Source organism: Poromitra crassiceps (assembly GCF_964638095.1).
Source record: "Poromitra crassiceps genome assembly, chromosome: 12".
NCBI classification, from domain to species: Eukaryota; Metazoa; Chordata; class Actinopteri; order Beryciformes; family Melamphaidae; genus Poromitra; species Poromitra crassiceps.
This window is the reverse complement of record NC_139632.1, coordinates 40,941,125-40,961,986: the sequence shown is the minus strand read 5'-3', so window position 1 is coordinate 40,961,986 and position 20,862 is coordinate 40,941,125.

Below are 20,862 nucleotides of genomic sequence, written 5' to 3'. Positions count from 1 at the left end.
TGACCGGGCTGAGCACTGAGTGGATCTGAAAGCCCGGATGGAGAGAAGCTGTAAACCAGCATCATTAGAGCAACAAACTCATCTTCCATTGGCTTTAGCCACGGACACACTTCCAGCCCAGCCAATCAGATGTGATTTTTGCCTCGTGCGCATAGCAAATAGCTCGTAATGTGTTGCAACTTGCAACAGTGTGTGAGCTATAATAAGAGGCCCGTATAGCAGGTTATGGCAGTTGTTATGTCTTCCTATGGCAAATTAGCAACTGTCGCATTGTGGATGTCATTTACAGTAGTCTTCATAATGATACCGGACGTTTTGAAGTAAAGCACACTTACTGTATGATCCAACTGTTTTTACTTGTCAGATGTACACTAGTCTCCATTTTTTGAGACGTGCTTTTGTTTGAGTCTGTATTGTGAACGAGTGATTATTACCCATAGACACAAAACCTGCTATATGAAAGACAACGTTATGTTCAAATATGTTTTTCGTTCATAGACGTTGGTATTTTTTTTGTGAATGATGAAAGCCCCTCCTCCTGATCTGATTGGTCGTTGCTGCTGCCATTGAAGCACAGAATACTGAAGAATACTCGCACAATAATGAAGAACGCCCTCATATCAGTGGATGGGACATTGAGGTTAACTGCATGTGGTCCCTGTAACAAAAGCAAAACCAGAACAAAATTGCTCATAATAATATAATGTGAACAAGGAAATCTACCCATGTAGACTATGGGTTCACACAACTATACAGCTGGTATACATTTATACGTGTATACTTGTATGTATGTATGCAGGGGCGGACTGGGATCATAATTCAGGCCGGGTATTAGATACCAAGCAGGCCAGGCCGATACGGGCCGACGTGCGCGCGAAAGATTTGGGGCCGTTTGAAGCTCAATTTGGGCCATTAGAAGCCCAATTTGGGCCGTTTGAAGCCAGATTTGGGCCGTTTGAAGCCCGATTTGGGCCAAGTCCAATTTTACAATGAGATGCACCCACTTTAACCCTGAATAAAGTAATAAAACCACTAGTAACCCAGTAGGCGGCGCCTGGCCTGCTGTTCAGTGAGTGGCCTGACTGCGGGCACAATTTTTTTTTTTTTTTTTTTTTTTGCAGGCCAGGCCACCGGGCATTTGCCCGACGTGCCCGATTATGCAGTCCGCCCCTGTATGTATGTAAAACTTGTATGTATACACACACAAAACATAGGGTTGATTGATGATAGGCATCCATCATGGTTCTGTGTGTCTCGGTGGGAAAGGCTTGCTCAGTGGAGGTGCGGGAGGAACCACAGGAGAGACCAGGGTAGGCAGGACCAGGATTAGACCAAACTATATGGAAACATCGAGGTGTGTGTGTGAGATGAATGCAGGGTCATTTATTCTGATGGATTTCTGCTGACGTGCCCCAATATCCTGACTCTCTCTCTCACACACATCACCCCCACCACCCTCAATGGGATGGTACGGTCTCCCTCTCAGCTCGGCCCTTAACAGCACACATGCACATTGGGCGAGTTGTACGGACGGCTAAATTGTAGCCCCGCCCCTCCCAACATGACTTTTCCCAGCATTCCCTATCTCTCCCCCCTACGTCTACTTAAAGGGGTACTTCACCAAAAAAAACAATGCCGATTCAATTTGCACATAATCTCACACATATCTGAGAACTGTAAACAGTTTGGCGGGCGTGATTCATTTACAGTAGTTTGACATGAGTTATTGAGTTAAGTGTGGACCACCGGGACCAGTGATGTCATTTTTGCATGAAATCAAATCAACGCTCAATAACTGTCAAACTAAATGAATGTCTGCAAAACGGTTTACAGTTTTCGAATATGTGTGCGAGATGATGTGCAAAATAAATTGGCGTTGTTTTTCGGTGAAGCCCTCCTTTGTTGAAATACGCTGAACAATTCTGATGCGTATGAGTCACAAATGGAGCCCAGCGATGTGTATCTGAAATGGTGGTCTACTTGTTATTGAAGGACATGCTGTGTAGGTGAAACGTTATGTTTTAAAATGTGATGGATATGATATCGTCAGGTGACACACCGTGACAAGAGGGATACCGCTGTTCATCCCACTGCAAATATTATGTGACACAGTCTGGTGGAACGGGTAACAAGTTTAGGCAACCATGAAATCACACAAATCAAGATAAAAAAAATGGCAGGCGGAGGGGGGGATTTCCCTCCACTTTTTTCATACTGCATGTATGCAAGTTTAGTTGGTGAAGAATGTACTCAGTATTGGGGGGGGGGACACAAGTTTCAGGATCTCTAAATACGTATGATTTGTTGGCAAACTACGCTTGTTCAGGGCAAACCAAGCTTCACCAACTTTCAGAGCGATTTTCTCTGAATGTTGCTTTTAGGAGTACCAACATTCAAATAAGCATAATCTCCTTCGACTATTTTCATATTTCAATGTGTGACACATCATTTGAAAGCTTACAATCTGCACTTTCATCATAATCCGTTAAAAAATGACCTTGGCCTAACTTGTTACCCAAAACACGAGTCCCTGTCACATATTGTGAAAGATTAATTTAAATGAACGATGCTGCATTGGAGCATGAGCTACAAGCCTGCTCAGCACTGCACACCACAGGTCCAGTGGAGCTTTATACGGAGAGGTTGCAGTTAGGAGATAAATTGCTTATTTATTGAGGTGACTGAGCGTGGCGTTGTAGAAAATGTATTATTGCTACAGCGTCCAGATAGATTGCTTTGTCCACTTTGTGGCCACCTTGAGAGCAGCTGTTTCCTCTGAAGGACATTAGAAAGGACAGTGAGGGGGCTCCATAGAAGCTTTCCTCATTCATCATTTTTTAATAACACTTGTGGTAGTTGTAGAGGACGGAGTGTGAAACGCTCGCTGGACTTTACTATCGGCCAGTAGAGGGCAGAGTGTGACTGTACGCTCACTGGACTTTACTATCGGCCAGTAGAGGGCAGAGTGTGACTGTACGCTCACTGGACTTTACTATCGGCCAGTAGAGGGCAGTGTGTGACTGTACGCTCACTGGACTTTACTATCGGCCAGCAGAGGGCATAGTGTGACTGTAGGCTCACTGGACTTTACTATCGGCCAGCAGAGGGCAGAGTGTGACTGTACGCTCACTGGACTTTACTATCGGCCAGTAGAGGGCAGAGTGTGACTGTAGGCTCACTGGACTTTACTATCGGCCAGTAGAGGGCAGAGTGTGACTGTAGGCTCACTGGACTTTACTATCGGCCAGTAGAGGGCAGAGTGTGACTGTACGCTCGCTGGACTTTACTATCGGCCAGTAGAGGGCAGAGTGGGACTGTACGCTCACTGGACTTTACTATCGGCCAGTAGAGGGCAGAGTGGGACTGTACGCTCACTGGACTTTACTATCGGCCAGTAGAGGGCAGAGTGGGACTGTACGCTCACTGGACTTTACTATCGGCCAGTAGAGGGCAGAGTGGGACTGTACGCTCACTGGACTTTACTATCGGCCAGTAGAGGGCAGAGTGTGACTGTAGGCTCACTGGACTTTACTATCGGCCAGTCCCAGAGACAATCTGCACTGTTGCTGCACTCCTCCTAAGCTGAGGTCTAAGAATAACACATTGGTTTGGTGTGTGTGTGTGTGTGTGTGTGTGTGTGTGTGTGTGTGCGTGTGTGCGTGTGTGCGTGCGTGCGTGCGTGCGTGCGTGCGTGCGTGTGTGTGTGTGTGTGTGTCTGTCTGTGAGCGTTATTGTACTAAATGGAGTATGCTTGGAACTCAAGGTCAGCGTTTCTCGTAATAATTCCTTTGAACTCTGTCAGTGTTATAACCCCAATAGTCGCTGCACTGGAGAAAGTAGTGTTACACTGAATAACATCATCTATACTGTACGTGTTGGCTCCTGTTTAAAAGACAAACAGCCATTTACAATTCAAGCTAATTCAATCTTTTAGACAATGTTGACCTCAACATCCATTCAAATCATCCAAGTTACACATGGTCAGGTATTGTCCATAACATTACAACATAGGCAAAGAAAATCTCTGTAGTCTAACTGCTGATTTGCGAGTAACACTTTATTTAACCCGTACATTTTGCAATATACCTAACAAATCCTAATATATTATGAGTGGGCTTGTAATGGCTTATATCTCAAACCAGACTCAATTCCAGCCATGCAATTTCTAATTCTTTCACGGAAATACATTATTAGCCTGTTGTTGTCAGAGACTTTAATAGCTCAGATAATCCATCTATGTCTGTATGCCTTAAGTAAAGTGTTACTGATTTGTGCTCCCTCTTCTTTGAAATAGTCACGTCTCTTGTGTTTTTGTTCTGTTATTCTGTGTTTTCTCTCTCTCTCTCTCTCTCTCTCTCTCTCTCTCTATGCATTCTGAGGTTGTTCCCTCTCTTTCTGACCGGGGTATCTGCCCCACGCTGCTTTAACCACGTACTCAAAGCTTTCTAACATCTAACATCTCTTCACCACCTTCATCTCTCATGCACTCTGAAGTCATGCTAGCTCCGAGGCAACACGTTATACACACTGTGCAGGTAGGGCCTCTTTATTTGCTTCTTATTAGGGTCCGGGTACCAAGACCTGGTACCGCTATCGGTACTTTTCACTAACATTATCTTTCAATTAAAAGATTCAATCTCCTTTCAATTTTAAAAAGTATTGATTCAGGAATCGTTTTAGCACCAGTATCGGGAAAAATAGGAAACGATACCCATCCCGATAGCTCTTATACGATGTCTGTCTACACAATACGTTGAGTTGAATTGAGCTAAAAGTCGACTGAGTCCAGAGGGTGACGTCAGCCTTGGACGCTAGCATGGTTTTTCCCCGTGTGCGCTCTCTCATTTCTCTCTCGCCCTCCCATCTTCATCTCCGCCATCGACATCTTTGCTTTGTCGAGGGCTATCCGTCTCTGTGAACATCGCACTGGAGGATCATAGTAAAACACTGGAGGCAAATGACATGGAACCCCCAAAAACAACATGGAACCCACCACCCCCTCCCCCAACCCAGAGCTGAATAACCCCTCCCCACTGTGAGCCAGCTAACAGGCGAACAAGCGCGCTTCGGAGAGGAGACGCCCCCCCCCCCCCCCCCCCCCGGCTGTCGTGTGGCACAAAGAAGGAATCATCAGCCCGGACTTAACCCCTCAACGACTGCTTCCTCTTAGTATCATGTGGTTCTTTTGGACTGTGAGTCTGTCAGTGAGTTGTAGTGGTCTCTCTCTCTCTCTCTCTCTCTCTCTCTCCCTCTCCCTCCCTCCCCCCCCCTTGTCCTTGCCGAACCATTCCCGGTTTCATATTAGACCGACTTGATGTGTTACTTGAAGGACAACGTTCAGGCGCCGACATGTTTTCTAGCGGTCGGGGTCAAATGAAGTTTTGGGGGTTTGAACTCGTTATGTACGTAACTCTTTTTTGGGGGGTGGATGGGAGGGGCGTGTGGGGGCATTATAGGATGATGATAAAGCGGCAACCTTCTGATAAAATGGCCGAATGAAAACGTTTTCATTTTCTCAAACTGTTGCCTGTAAGGAAATATCAAAAAAGAACATTCTGGGTTCTGTCCATTCCACAGCCATATCACAGGCATTTTCTACGCTGTTTGTTGCACAAAACTTTTCAAGAAGCCTTCTGCACTGTGTAAAGAGGTACGTTTAGGAGAGGAGGGAAATAAGGGGGGGCGATCCAATGGTACAGTCCAATGGTTTTGAATCATAAACTTGTAAATACATTTTCATACAGCAAAAACCTTTTGATAATGTTTTAAATGTATCTGTAAAAAAAGAAAGAAAAAAAAGATGTACATAAACCTCCGGGGGGTCAAAAGGAGTGTTAGACCATATATGAATTTATTTGTACACAAGAGCACTGCATTTCTTTACTACTTGATTGTAACTAAAAATTAATAATCTGCCAAAGTGTTTTTATTTCTTTGATTTGATCTTCTCCTGTCTTTTTTTTTGTTTTGTTTTTTGCTTTTTAACAGTCAAGCATTGCAGATTTTTTAGAGTGTTCATACTATTTAATTCTGTTGGAATAGATTCTGTTGTGTGTGTGTGTTTTTTAAGAGGGGTTATTTTAATTTATTGGTGCCTTGTTTTGTGCTCCTGTATACTTTGACTCTGTTTTAGTTTTTCTGTTCCGTGTCTGTGGGACAGGGGGGTGAGGAAGATAGTTGGTGGGTTGGTGTGAGGGGTGGGAAGGGGGTGGGGGGGGGATTGGACTTAAAAACTTAGCGACTTCTGTACTTACATGGAATATCTGTACTGTATGCCAAAATGGTCTCACTCACGTTTCTATGAAATCAAGCTGTTGATAAATATCTATATATTGATATATTAAATTTATAAAAACCAGTGAAGACCTTGTGTTGATGTTTTTTTTTGTTTGTTTCTTCTTCTACAGTTGCTCAACACACTTGGAGCCTCTCTTCCTGTTATTACCAAGGGGTGATGGAAGCTGAACTGGCTTTTGATGTGTGACTGGGTGTTTTGTGTGACTGGGTGTTTTGGGGTGTTTTGTGTGACTGGGTGTTTTGGGGTGTTTTGTGTGACTGGGTGTTTTGGGGTGTTTTGTGTGACTGGGTGTTTTGTGTGACTGGGTGTTTTGTGTGACTGGGTGTTTTGTGTGACTGGGTGTTTTGTGTGACTGGGTGTTTTGGGGTGTTACTGGGTGTTTTGTGTGACTGGGTGTTTTGTGTGACTGGGTGTTTTGTGTGACTGGGTGTTTTGTGTGACTGGGTGTTTTGGGGTGTTTTGTGTGACTGGGTGTTTTGGGGTGTTTTGTGTGACTGGGTGTTTCGGGGTGTTTTGTGTGACTGGGTGTTTTGGGGTGTTTTGTGTGACTGGGTGTTTTGGGGTGTTTTGTGTGACTGGGTGTTTTGGGGTGTTTTGTGTGACTGGGTGTTTTGGGGTGTTTTGTGTGACTGGGTGTTTCGGGGTGTTTTGTGTGACTGGGTGTTTTGGGGTGTTTTGTGTGACTGGGTGTTTTGGGGTGTTTTGTGTGACTGGGTGTTTTGTGTGACTGGGTGTTTTGGGGTGTTTTGTGTGACTGGGTGTTTTGGGGTGTTTTGTGTGACTGGTTTTCTGAGAATAAAGTGAGAGTGAAAGAGTGACAGGGCGAGCGAGAGAAGAAGAAGAGAGAAGCAGGGGACAGAGGATGAGTGTAACGCCCGGGGGGCGGGGGGGCGGGGGGGGGGGTGGAGGGTGGAGGAGACAGCTCGCTGGGAGATTGATGGATGAGGCGCCGGGCGGAGGTGTCTCAGGATACGGGCGCTCTCTCTGGCCTGCCCGTTGTTCAAGCCCCTCGCCCTGCGCTGTCATCTCGCCAGGCTTTAGATCAACCCGGGCGGCTCCACGGCTTGTCCTCGCCGCTTTCATCGCAGATTTATGATAACTGGGGGCATCCCTTCTTCTCTCCCATCATCTCTCCTGTCACTCTTCACTCTGCTACTTTTGTGAAACGTAAATGCCCATAGTAGACTTTTCCCCTGACAAACCAAAGTGCTACTTCCGGACTCATTCCTGCGGTGCTCTATTAGTCTCATCTCACCTGGTGATGACCATCTCACCTGGTGATGACCATCTCACCTGGTGATGACCTCACCAGGTGATGACATCACCAGGTGATGTCAGGTGGAGACATCACCAAACCAAAGAGCAGCCAATATCCGATGGTAGGCTAATTTCAGTAGAATGCTTTTCATTAGGCCTACATACTCAAAGTTAATTTAAATTTAAATTCCAATAATCCAGAACTGTATCATAGAATACCCAGTAACAGTAGCCTACAACCCTTGAACAATAGGAGTATTCTTTTTTATTTTTATTTTTTATTTCTTTTCCACTATTAGGCCTTACCCTCCACTCATAAACACAAACACATCATTGACTATATGTCTCTCTAGCTGGGCGCTCTGCTGCCCCTGCTGGCTGGAGGCCCCCACTGCACTAATCGTATTCAACTCGTGAATGAAGTGGCAGAGAGAAGCCGAGCAGCCTGCTAATCAGCTCGGTTCCTCCGTCCATGAAAGATTAATCTGCTTTTTTTTTTGCTGTCACACAGAAGCATGTGCACACACATCTACTGAGGGGATGCTGTCTCTCTCTCTGTCTCTGTACCTGCATTGACCTCGGCCTTTGCTGCTGAGTTCACCTGAGTGCAGCTCCAGGTGATGGAGCCATTTTACAATATTAACACAGCCGTTGCAATAAAATTGGATTGTAAGGAGCAAGTGACCATTCTATCTCCCTCCGGGACCTACCCTGTTCCTCCCTCCCTCTGTCTCACTCTCCCTCCCTCCCTGCTTTCCACTCTCCAAAGGTGTAGAACTCGTCTTCCACAGTGTGGTGCAGTGCCTTTGTCTTCCACAGTGTGGTGCAGTGCCTTTGTCTTCCACAGTGTGGTGCAGTGCCTTTGTCTTCCACAGTGTGGTGCAGTGCCTTTGTCTTCCACAGTGTGGTGCAGTGCCTTTGTTGAGGTGATAAGGTGCCTGTGTCTTTGTTCAAAGAGGCAGGTCGCTTCACTACTGGCATCATAAAGTCACTGCAATAAAGGTATCCTCTCGCTCCCTCTCTCCGCCCCCCCCCCCCTCTCTGCCCTCCCCTCTCTCTCTCTGCCCTCCCCCCCTCTCTGCCCCCCCCCCTCTCTCTGCCCTCCCCTCCCTCTCTCTGCCCTCCCCCTCCCTCTCTCTGCCCCCCCCCCTCTCTCTGCCCTCCCCTCCCTCTCTCTGCCCTCCCCTCCCTCTCTCCGCCCCCCCCCCTCTCTGCCCCCCCCCCCTCTCTGCCCTCCCCTCCCTCTCTCTGCCCTCCCCTCCCTCTCTCTGCCCCCCCCCCCTCTCTCTGCCCTCCCCTCCCTCTCTCTGCCCCCCCCCTCTCTCTGCCCTCCCCTCCCTCTCTCCGCCCCCCCCCCTCCTCTCTGCCCTCCCCCCCCCTCTCTCTGCCCTCCCTCCCTCTCTCTGCCCCCCCCCCCTCTCTCTGCCCTCCCCTCCCTCTCTCTGCCCTCCCCTCCCTCTCTCTGCCCCCCCCCCCCTCTCTCTGCCCCCCCCCCTCTCTCTGCCCTCCCCTCCCTCTCTCTGCCCCCCCCCCTCTCTCTGCCCTCCCCTCCCTCTCTCCGCCCCTCCTCTCTGCCCTCCCCCCCCCTCTCTCTGCCCCCCCCCCCTCTCTCTGCCCCCCCCCCCTCTCTCTGCCCTCCCCTCCCTCTCTCTGCCCCCCCCCCCTCTCTCTGCCCTCCCCTCCCTCTCTCCGCCCCCCCCCCCCCCTCCTCTCTGCCCTCCCCCCTCCCTCTCTCTGCCCCCCCCCCTCTCTCTGCCCTCCCCTCCCTCTCTCCGCCCCTCCTCTCTGCCCTCCCCCCCCCTCTCTCTGCCCCCCCCCCCTCTCTCTGCCCCCCCCCCCTCTCTCTGCCCTCCCCTCCCTCTCTCTGCCCCCCCCCCTCTCTCTGCCCTCCTCCCTCCCTCTCTCCGCCCCCCCCCCCCCTCCTCTCTGCCCTCCCCCCTCCCTCTCTCTCCCTCTCTCCCTCCTGGATGACAGTTCCTATTATCTCCTGGATAATGTGTTGCTCAGATTAGCCATGGGAGCAGAAACGGTATAGCAGGGATATGGCTGTGTGTGTGTGTGCCTGTCTGTGTGTGTACAAGTGCATTCTGTTTATGCATAGTGTGCGTGTGTGTGTGTGTTTGTTTGCGTCTGTCTATATTTGCACAAACGAAAGAACCGCTCAACTCACACTTGTCTTTAGTTCCATCTCTCTGTAACGGGTGAGCCAAAAATCACATGAATTCATCAGCACTATCAAATAAGTGTATGTCGCTTTTTTAAAGTCTGAAACTGTTTGTGTGCTATAGTGTGCCTACATTGGAACACACTAGAGTCACTAGAACACACTGTGTTAGTGTGTTCTAGTGTGTGTCAGCCCATCAACTCCTTCTCTAGTGACTAGAGGTGGAGTTGATGGGCTGAAAGCCTGCATGTGTATTTGTGTGCACACGTGTGTGTGTGTGTGTGTGTGTGTGTGTGTGTGTGTGTGTGTTGTGTGTGTGTGAGTGCGCTTGTCTAGCTGAGTGCCTGTGTGTGTGTGTGTGTGTGTGTGTGTGTGTGTGTGTGTGTGTGTGTGTGTGTGTGTGTGAGAGAGAGAGAGAGAGAGAGAGAGAGAGAGAGAGAGAGAGAGAGAGAGAGAGAGAGAGAGAGAGAGAGAGAGAGAGAGAGAGAGAGAGAGTGAGTGCCTCCACTGGAACACACTAGAGGAGGAGTTGATGGGCTGAGAGCCACCAGCAGATAATTACAGCTAAAAGTCTCCATGCTAACGAGGACGTCTCATCATCATGGTGCTGGCAGACACAGCGGCCACACAACATCTGCAAGTCACATTTAGACCTGTGTGTGTGTGTGTGTGTGTGTGAGAGAATGATTGCAGCTGGAAGAACTCAGCAGCAGCACATCATACACTTCTATTAAGAGCATATCACTCACTCTCAATCTGTGATTAATGACCATTAATGACCATCTGCCTTTTGTCTAAATGAATTTACAATTCCCTTTAAAGGCAATTTGCTAATTATTATTATTATTATTATTATTATTATTATTATTATTATTATTATTGCTATTGGGGCGTCCGGGTACTGCAATGGTACATTCCCTGCCTAACACACGAGGGTTGCAGGTTCGAGCCCCCGTGTCGGGCATCCATACAGGCCCAATTGGCCGTGTCTGCAGGTGGGAAGCCAGATTAAAGGGTATGTGTCATGTTCACCACACTACTGCCTTCTCTGGTCAGTCGGGGAGGGAACTGATCCTCCCACGTGCTACATCTTGCTGGTGAAACTCCTCGCTGCCAAGTGAAAAGAAGCATGTGACTCGGACTGCACATGCATTGGAGGAAGCATGTGCTACTCTACAACTTTCCCCAGATCGGCAGAGGGGGTGGAGCAACAGGGGGAATTGTCCAAGTACAGCTGGGGGAAAACGGGGAAGTTTTTCAGGGGAAAAAATGATTTAAAAAGATGTTATTGTAAAAAAGAAAAATGTTTCAGGAGAGGCATGGTACTCTTGCATTAAAAATAGCTATAAAATTGTAACCCAAAGAAGATGTTTTCATTGTGAATGGTCCTGTTATAACCAGTCCAGATATGCAATGGCCGACTGTTTGTCACATTGAGTATTCCACACCATGTTTTCACACTTACCATACACCTTACACTTACAAAGCTAATGTACAAAATGTTATACATTATTGTCCTGCTGATTTGGGTTTGCTGTCAAGGAATGTATTGTGTTTTTCAGTGTTTTTTAAATAAAAATACAGTAAAAAAGAAGAGGAGAAAAGACCTTTAAATGCTAAGCTGGCAGCGTTTCTGTGTCCTTATTGAAGAGTAATAACCCCATCTGCTGGTCATTATTGTTCACTACATTATAACGACCTGGAACTGAGCTGTGTGTGTGTGTGTGTGTGTGTGTGTGGCTTTGAGAAGACTCACTATTTAGAAATGTAATGAGCACATTAGCTATTGAATAGCAGCAATTAAGCATAATAATTTAGAAACCCTAAATTAGATCCCTATCAGTCAAAATTGCATACTAGAATTTGTCCTCGTGAACTTATACACATCAGGATGAGGCGATGTTAAATTAATTGTAATGTTTAATATTTTTCAAATCTATGTTCACAAATGTCGTAACTCCTCCCCAAATTGAACCTATGAGCGTATAACAGATACAGCAGGTTTTCCTATTCCAATATTCAGCTAAATGAAAAACAATTTGATTTTTTTTGTTAAAAGTTCAAAGCTAGAACCCATACAGGGTTAAATAATTCACAGTATTGTATCCAACAAGTTGTCAATTTATTTTACAATAAATACAAATAACAAATATTCAAAACAGGAATAGGAAAGGAGGAATTGAAAAACTATATACAAAGCATTATGGAAGATGTAAAGCAAGGCAAAAAGGACAGGGAACTCAAGAGTCAGGAAGTATGTGTCAGATTGACTAGCTGAGCGGTCGGGCACTGTTGTGATCCAGAGTGTCAGTGGGCATTGTGATCCAGCGTGTCAGTGGGCGTGCCACTGTTGTGATCCAGAGTGTCAGTGGGCGTTGTGATCCAGAGTGTCAGTGGGCGTGCCACTGTTGTGATCCAGAGTGTCAGTGGGCGTGCCTGCCAGCAGTCCGGGTGGTGATCGGGACAGGTGGTTCCTCAGGCTGGTGGGGGCCATTGACCTGGCCCTCCTGTGGGAACAAAGACACATTACAGCACTCTACCACCATCAGCACACCAACAATTGAATAGAACATTAGTTTGGCATTTCAACTGGAGGATGGCGGCTTATTTGAACTTACCTCTAACAAATCTAATACAATGGTACACTGATCGATGATCTGGTTGCTGGCTCCACTCAGCAGCCACTCCTTCTGGGACAGCTGGGTCTTCAGCCTGGCTATCTGATTCTTCAGCAGCGCAACCTGAGACAGTGGATAAGAGGAGATAAGTGTGGTCCATTATAGATGCTTGAGTGGATACTGTGTACAGGTGTGTATGTGTGCGCACGTGTGTCTGTGTGTGAGCTAGGGCATTCACAGACGAGTCGACTAGTAAAACCACTAGTCGACACTGTGCTTAGTAGTCGACTAGTCGTTTGTTTGGTTGTTTGTCCAATAGTCTTGTTTGTTCTTGGATTATTGTGTATCTTATGCAGTTTTCTTGTTTTGTTTTGTTGTGTTTTGATGTTCTTTGTGGGGGATACGGGATATGGGATATGATAGTCCATGTATGTCGTGTAAATACCTCATGTTCTTTCTTAAAGATTAAAAAAAAAATTAAAAAAAATTAAACGACTAGTCTACTACCTAGTAAAATTCACTAGTCGTGAATGCCCTAGTGTGAGCAGGCATATGTGTGTGTGTGCAGGTGTGTGTGTCTACCAGGCATATGTGTGTGTGTGCAGGTGTGTGTGTCTACCTGCTGGTTGTTGCTGCTGTCCCCTGGCATGTTGCCAGTGGGCAGAGAGACTCTGCACCGCAGTCTCAGCAGTCGACGGGCCTCCTCCAGAACCTGCTGCATGCTCTTCACACCGCTGGTCCAACTCTTCAGATACTGCGGTTCCTTCGCCTGATGAGACATGCACACAATAGATCCACTTCAATATGCTGTTTGTTGTCTAGAATGTTGCTGAACTGCTGTAATGTCGGTATGTCCACTTTGTTTCAAAACGGTGGCAATACAACTCGACTAAAAGCTCATCTAAAACATAACCATCCCATCCAGTTAGTTGAAAGTTCAAAAACTATGAACGTGAACTAGTTTATTTGAATCGGTGTGAAATGAACTTTGAGCTCGCTCTCGTGAAGTGTGAACTCGCACAACACCGGATAGTCGGGATACTACAAACGTAAAGTAACGGATGAAATGGAGAAAAAGTGGGAAATTGGAATTGTTACAAATAAACGAGTTGTCTTTCAAATAATTTGCGTGTGTGTGTGTGTGTGTGTGTGTGTGTGTGTGTGAGAGAGAGAGAGAGAGAGAAATCAAACCCTGAAAGAAGATCTAATCTTAAAAACACCACCACCACACACATTTACAACCAGGAAATAGATGTTGGATGTAGCGTGTCGTTTACCTTGTCGTCAGAGTGTGTGTGCACACACTCCTGCAAGTGTGTCTCCATCTTCTGTGTGAGCCTGCGGCCCTCTGAGATCTGTCTGTACAGGGCTCTGTAGTCCGCCCACAGGCCCAAAACATGGTGGCCGTTGCGATTGGCCCGGAGCCGGTTGCCTGCTGGCACCGGTCGGGAGGGAGCGCTGGAGACGCCGCCGTCACCAGAGCTGCCGGTGTGCTGGTAGCCTTCGTCCACCTCCATCTCAGCACCACGCTTCATTTCTGGAAAGAGAGTTATGAATATCAGTTGAACTCCCTCCTGTAACAGCACTGTACAGACTGCAACATATTTTTTTAACATATACGATACGATATTTTAACAATATTTTTTTTAACAAAAGTAAATAATTTTTATGTATTTATTTATCATTTATTTAACCATGTGAGTCCCGTTGAAATCGAAACCTCTTTTCAAGGGAGCCCTGGGAAAATACTGGAAAAATAGTCTTTCATTTGAAATACACAAAATACAAAACAAATGCTGTTTTTGGAAATTGTTATTATAATAACTAGAAAACAACATGGAAGATAATGCTTCTCTTGCAATAGAATGTGTCACACTGTCACAAACTAAATGTTTGTTGCATGGTGAAAGAAAAATAAAGTATACAATCTATTTCTTAAATAACTCATGCTCAATGGTCCCTAAACTTATGTAATCTTATGTACCCCTTGAGCTGTTTTGCCATGCCAGTAGTAGTTTACCCCCTCACTCATGCATGTTGATTCTGCTAAATTTGTTCTATTATTATTCAGGAGCAAAAAAAAATAAAAGAACAATTTATGATATCATTTTTTTCTGACGATACGCATATCATGACGTTTCGATATCGCGATATATCGTGCGACGAAATATCGTGACACCCCTACTGTACAGGCTTGCCAACCCCCGACAAGGCTGCTCACTCACCTGAGCTGGAGCGCAGGTAGTTGTTGATGTTGATGATGGTGTCCGGGCGGTCGGGCACTGTGAGCAGCTGCTCCTCCAGCCTATGTTGGAGTGCCATGTTGCTCTGGATGCTCCTCTCCAGCTGCAGTCTCAGGGGTCTGATCTGCAGCAGCAACTCCCCGAGGTCCACCGAGCCAGGGGCAGGGACAGGCTCCCGGGACGCCTCGCTGGATTCTGCTCAGAGGTACAACCAAGGAGAGGGAAATTTAGCTCATGATTGCACTGTGTTAACCCAAATTTCTCTCCGCTTTTAAGCCCTGGTTCAGACCAGAGGCAGAATGGAGGCATTGCGGGATTTGCAGTGCAACTTGCCTCTTTTGAAAATATAAGTAAATATAAGAATGGTCATTTTAATGTTGGCTTGTCGTGCAAAAAATGCGTGCATCTTTTGTTAGTATGTGGCCTTTAAAGTCTCTTCAAGCTCCATTAAGCAATATGAGTCATGAGTAGTTGTATCCGTTGGTGTTGTCCTGTTGAGCACCATTACTCAAAAGCCAAAATATACAAATAACAAAGCAAAACATCTCACCTTTGTCCAGCCTGACTTTGAGGGCCTCCATGGCCTTCAGCAGATGCTTGAATGTCCTGCGTTGCTCCTCGTCGGCCTGCCCTTTTCTTTCGGTTTGTTCCAGCAGCTCCTGGTACTGCTGCGTCAAAGCACTCATCCTGTCCCCAATCTGCCCGCTCTCGGTCAACTTCTGCAGCTGATTGCGCAGATCCTGGAGGGGTTACACACAAGTTCATATATTAATGGGAATATATATCAGAGAAAAGGTTTGGAATGACTGGTGGGTTTCTCCTGGAGCTACTAGCACATGAGATAGTTTCCAGCTGCCTTACATTCAGGGCGTCGTCTCCTTTCTTCTTTTGCTCTTTCAGGTCCTTCAGTTCAAACTCCAGTTGGTCCTTTGCAGCCAGCTCCTGCTGCTTCATGGTCAGGGAACACTGCAGCTCCTGCTGCTTCATGGTCAGGGAACGCTGCAGCTTCTGGGCTTCCAGCAGTGTGGTATGGTGTTCCCCCTCGAGTTGTGCCAGCTCTGCTTGTATTTTCAGCAATAGAGTCTGGTTCTCCTCCGCCCCCTGAGAGAGATGTCAAGATATACAGTATACAGATGTTAAGATATGCATCAAATTACTTTTTTCTTCAATGACTGAAGGGATCGCGACTTTCTGCAAGCAAAATAATGGCATGGACACACTCAAAGACTTCGTATTAGCATCTAGCATAGCGTTACACTGGCATACTGAACGTGCAGGTGACTTACCTGGTTTTTCTGCAGTAGGGCTTTGTATGCTGCCTCTCTAGACTTGGCCAAAGCCACGTCCTTGTCTTCAATCTCACGGTGCAGCTCTGAAATCTGCACATCGCCAAGAAGGAGAGACGGCTTAGTGTGACATTATGACACACATGACAGAGAATAATAGTGAAGGCACATCAATCAAACTGCAGCCTAGGTTATCATCTAAATTGTCCTAATGTCATCAATGAGTGAAATTAGTGGTGTTGTTTTAAACCTCACCTTTTTTTCCTTTTGACTGAGGACTTGAGTGAACCTCCGGATGTCGCCGTCTCGTTTCAGAGCGTTTTTCTTCTCAGAACGCATCTCCTTCTCCCTCTCCTCCAACTTCCCAGACAGGGTCTGTTTTTTAGCGAGCACAGGAACAGAACACATCAAAAAGAAGATCATAAAAAAACATTCGCATTTTATAAATATCAGTGTGTTAACTGTGGCCAACACTGCTGAGGAGCTTTAATGTGTGTGTGTGCCGACCCCTAAGGGGAGCCAGTGAGTCAAACTAGGTTTGAGCAGGTAAAAGAGACGGTGTTTTGAACAGGAAGTCATAACACAACTGGGTCAAGTGGGCGGGGCTACATAAGGTGAATAAAGAATATGGAAGCTGAGGGAACAAAGTTTAGTAAGTATAGGCTCTGTCTTTTGTCCAATATATTATACTGCTTCTAATCTAGGCTGTGAATTTCAAAACACATCAGAAATTAACTGTCAGTGCCAGATGGACGACATGCCTACACATACACTATTAACATCTTCTGCCGACTGCCGCAAATTGGCTTATACTTTTACAGCATTTCTTTGTTTTGATTAAGCAGATGAAACGATTGGCTGACGATGACCTATTTAGAATACTGATTGATTATGATCAATGGCTGATCGATTGCTATTTGATTGGTGCTGTGAAAAGTAAATTCAACCTGAAATGATGCAGTGTTTAATTCAGTTGGGTTGTGACTAGAATGTAGCTAGTAGCCTTGCACGTTAAGGTCTTGTTCATGTTGCATTGCAACGCAAATCTGAATATATCTACTGTCAAGACTTGGCACCAAATGACTTTACATTTCACTCTGTAGTATTGATATCATTTCATTGGCATCTAAAAAGTTGTGATACCCAGCATTACATACAAGAAAGAAAGCACTTAATAAACAATAAACAGCAGCTATACCTCAATTTCCTGATCTTTCTTGGCAAGGAGGGAAGAGAGTTGCCTAACACGAGTCTGCTGGTCTGTGCGGTTCTTCTGGTGGTCTTCTTCCAGGGTCTTCTTCCTCATCTTCAGCTGCTCGATGAATCTGGGATGAGTAGAAGACAAGGGAAGCACTTAAGTCTCTTTCATATGTTGAAGGATGGTCAAAAAGTGGCCAACAGGAATAACACGCACAGAAAAAAACATCTATATCTCAGATTGACATCTCCTGTGTGCCTACCTGTCTTTCTCCTGCAGCAGGGCCTGGCCGGGGACGGAGACCTTGACCTTCGGGGTGAAGGTTCTGGACCGACCCACAGCTCGGAGCTGCTTCTCCATGTCAATATTCTTGAGCTTCTGCTGCTTAGCAATGGCTGCCATCTTCTCCGCCGCCTCCTCTGCTGTGCGCAGGTCCTGAGGTGGAGGAGGAAAGACCGAATGAGGCAACTACTACTGCAGTCATTACAGATGTGTCCTTTGTGGTTGTCAAATATTTTGTGTCTATTGCAGATGGTTTGAGCAGTCGCTGCATTGGACACCTCTTTCCTCTGCAAGTTAAGCAAAAATGCACTTGTGTCTGCCAAAAATGTTGGTCAAGGAGTAGTATTATTAATTCAAGAAAGGATTAAAAAAATCATAATCTGGATTACACTGCTGGATTGGCTGTGTTTTGTAGGGAATACAAAGCATGTTTCTCCTGGATTAAACTCTACACTGTTTAAATACTGTATCAACCGGGCATACAGGTATATGTTCATTTATCTACAGCAGTATTGGGTGATTATTATTATTATATTATCATTATTCAGTTTATGACATATAAATGTATTTACTGTGGTGTACTTTGATTTTATCAAGCAAAAGTAATAGAATAGAATCTTGAATATTCACCTGTTCTAAGTTGGCGACCTTCTTGTTGAATGCGTCTCTTTCAGCTTGCTCTCTCAGACGCTCTTCACCCAGACTCTCCAATGCTTTCCTGATGACATACACAGAGGAGATTAGGTTAGGGTCCATGCACATTTTCACCACTAAGTTTCCATGACATCTTTTTTTTCCCTGCCTTCTGAGAATTTTGACCTGAATACTACGCAAAGTTCTGTATCTGTATTAAAGTTTTAGAAAACTCATGTAAAGTTAGCATCATTTCAGGGATTTTATCACCTACCGTGGTATCATAAGCTTGTATGTATGAAAGGGTTTTAATAATGCCAAACAAACATGACTATTCACCACTGTGATGCTAACACTGATAGTGATGCTAACACTGATAGTCTCTTCAATATGTTGGGGTTGTATAAGGCAGAGGTTCTCAAATGTTTTTCAGCCAAGGACCCCTTACAAGATACAAAATATACCAGGGACAAATAGGTTTGTTATTAGAATGTAATCCATGAACCATTTTAGATTTAAAGCATAAACTATTTTCGTTGAACTATGAAGATTTTGCAAAAAAAAAAATGTTTTATTTTTTATTACATTACATTTACATTACGTAATTTAACAGACGCTTTTGTTTTGTCCAAAGTGACTTACAATATCACAATTTGTCAACAACCTACTACCTGAAAACTTTTCGCGGACCCCCTGGCAAAGTGCCACGGACCCCTGGGGGTCCGCGGACCCCCATTTGAGAACCACTGGTATAAGGGACTTGATACTTACGATGCACACACCAGTACTTCCTGTTTCTCTGAGAGCTCTTTCTTCATGGACTCCAGCTCTGCCTTCAGCTCAATGTTCTAGGGGGAGACAACATTAATTCCATTATAGGACAAATACAGATGGATCTATAGCAAAAACACTGGCAGTAGGAATGAAAGCAGTTAGAGTAGGCAGGCCTAGTTGAGCCGGGGGGGGGGGGGGGGGGGGGGGCTGACTTTCTCCCTGGTTAAAAGTAAATGAGACACAGGGCAACATTTTCTTTCACATGTTAGTAGACGCCTGCTGTTGCTGCTGCCCATTCATTTTGTATTGGATATGTCGCCAGGTATCCCAGCATGCTTTGCAAGGAGGGGCCAATTTGAAATTGACCAATAGAGAGCCGCAGGGATGACGTATTTTTGTAGTCAGAACGCGGAAGTCCCGGACTTCCTGGTTCTTCACTGTTTCTGTCTATGGGATTTTTGAATGGGTTTTTGCCGCGATGCTTCAAATAAGGTCTCTGGGCAAGGCAAGCTTAATCAAACGCGAACCAGAGTTCAGTCGGATAATCTTCACACATGAGGACCACTTTCATGAGTTTTGTAGCGTAAATGCGAGCCCTAGAAGTAAAAAGCTCGAGCTAAGTTAATCCAGAACTACACACTGTCGCATAGGCTTCCACGTCACGTCAGCACTCAACCTGGACTGTTGTTGATGTGTGCACTGATTACCCCGGGCTGAACGGGCTGAACCAGGTGAGGGAAAGAGATTCTCATAAATACTTCTCACCCCAAAAGACAACAATACAATCACAACAATGAAACTGGTTACTGTGGCTTAACAGACAAATAAAGACAAATAAATATTTTAACAAAAATAAAAAAAATAAACATCAGGTGGTTATTAGTGTCCAACTACAGTGAGGCAGGAGAACTGAAAGTATATACACAGCTAGAGTGAGGCAGGAGAACAGTACACAGCTACAGTGAGGCAGGAGAACAGTATATACACAGCTACAGTGAGGCAGGAGAACAGTATATACACAGCTACAGTGAGGCAGGAGAACAGTATATACACAGCTACAGTGAGGCAGGAGAACAGTATATACACAGCTACAGTGAGGCAGGAGAACAGTATATACACAGCTACAGTGAGGCAGGAGAACAGTATATACACAGCTACAGTGAGGCAGGAGAACTGAAAGTATACACACCGTTTGGAACATGTCCTCGCTGGAGTCACTGCATTTCTGCTTCATGGCCTCCTCCAAATGGTAAATGCGCATTTTCAGGTTGAAGTTATCTTTCTCCAGACCGTCGAGTCCCTGTGTGGGTCAATTTAACAAAAAAAGATATATATATATAACCGTTTTAATAAGCAGGAAAAAAGTAACTCTGTAGACTACGTCTATGGCTCTGCTTAAGAGGGAGTTGTGCATGCTTGTATATGTGTGCGCTGTGTGAAGCAGACTGTGTGAGTGTTTGTTTGTGTTTGTGTGCGTGTGTGTGCATGTGCGTGTGCGTGTGTGTGTGTGTGTGTGTGTGCGTGTGTGTGTGTGCGTGTGTGCGTGTGCGTGCATGTGTGTGTGTGTGTGTGCGTGTGTGTGTGTGTGTGTGATGGAGCCATGGCTGTTGCATGAGCCTTGATATGAATCACTCACATTCCAATAGTCCTTCATGGAGAGAGGCCTGCGAGTCTTGATGCGCCATCTCTCATCTGGGAAGGAGGAGGGAGCTGTCAAACTGTAAAGATGGAGGAAAGATGGGAGAAACAACATGGTCATAAGGACTGACAGCAGAAACAACATGGTCATAAGGACTGACAGCAGAAACAACATGGTCATAAGGACTGACAGCACAAACATGGTTCTTCCCCAGAAATGCTGCTCAATGCAAATGTGTTTTGACAACCAATGCAACAACCTCTTCCTATGTGAGAAGAGATGAAGCACATAGTCCACAGTGCAACCTCTGATGAGACCTGGCAGGCAGACCTGCTGCTGAAACAGTCAGAAAGACTGACCACACGTGATGATATATATTGTTTTTGGAAATATGAAGACGGAAACGACACTGGAAAACGAGAATGATGAGAGTATTTAAGACTCCTCGTATGTTAGCGAGATACAGCAAC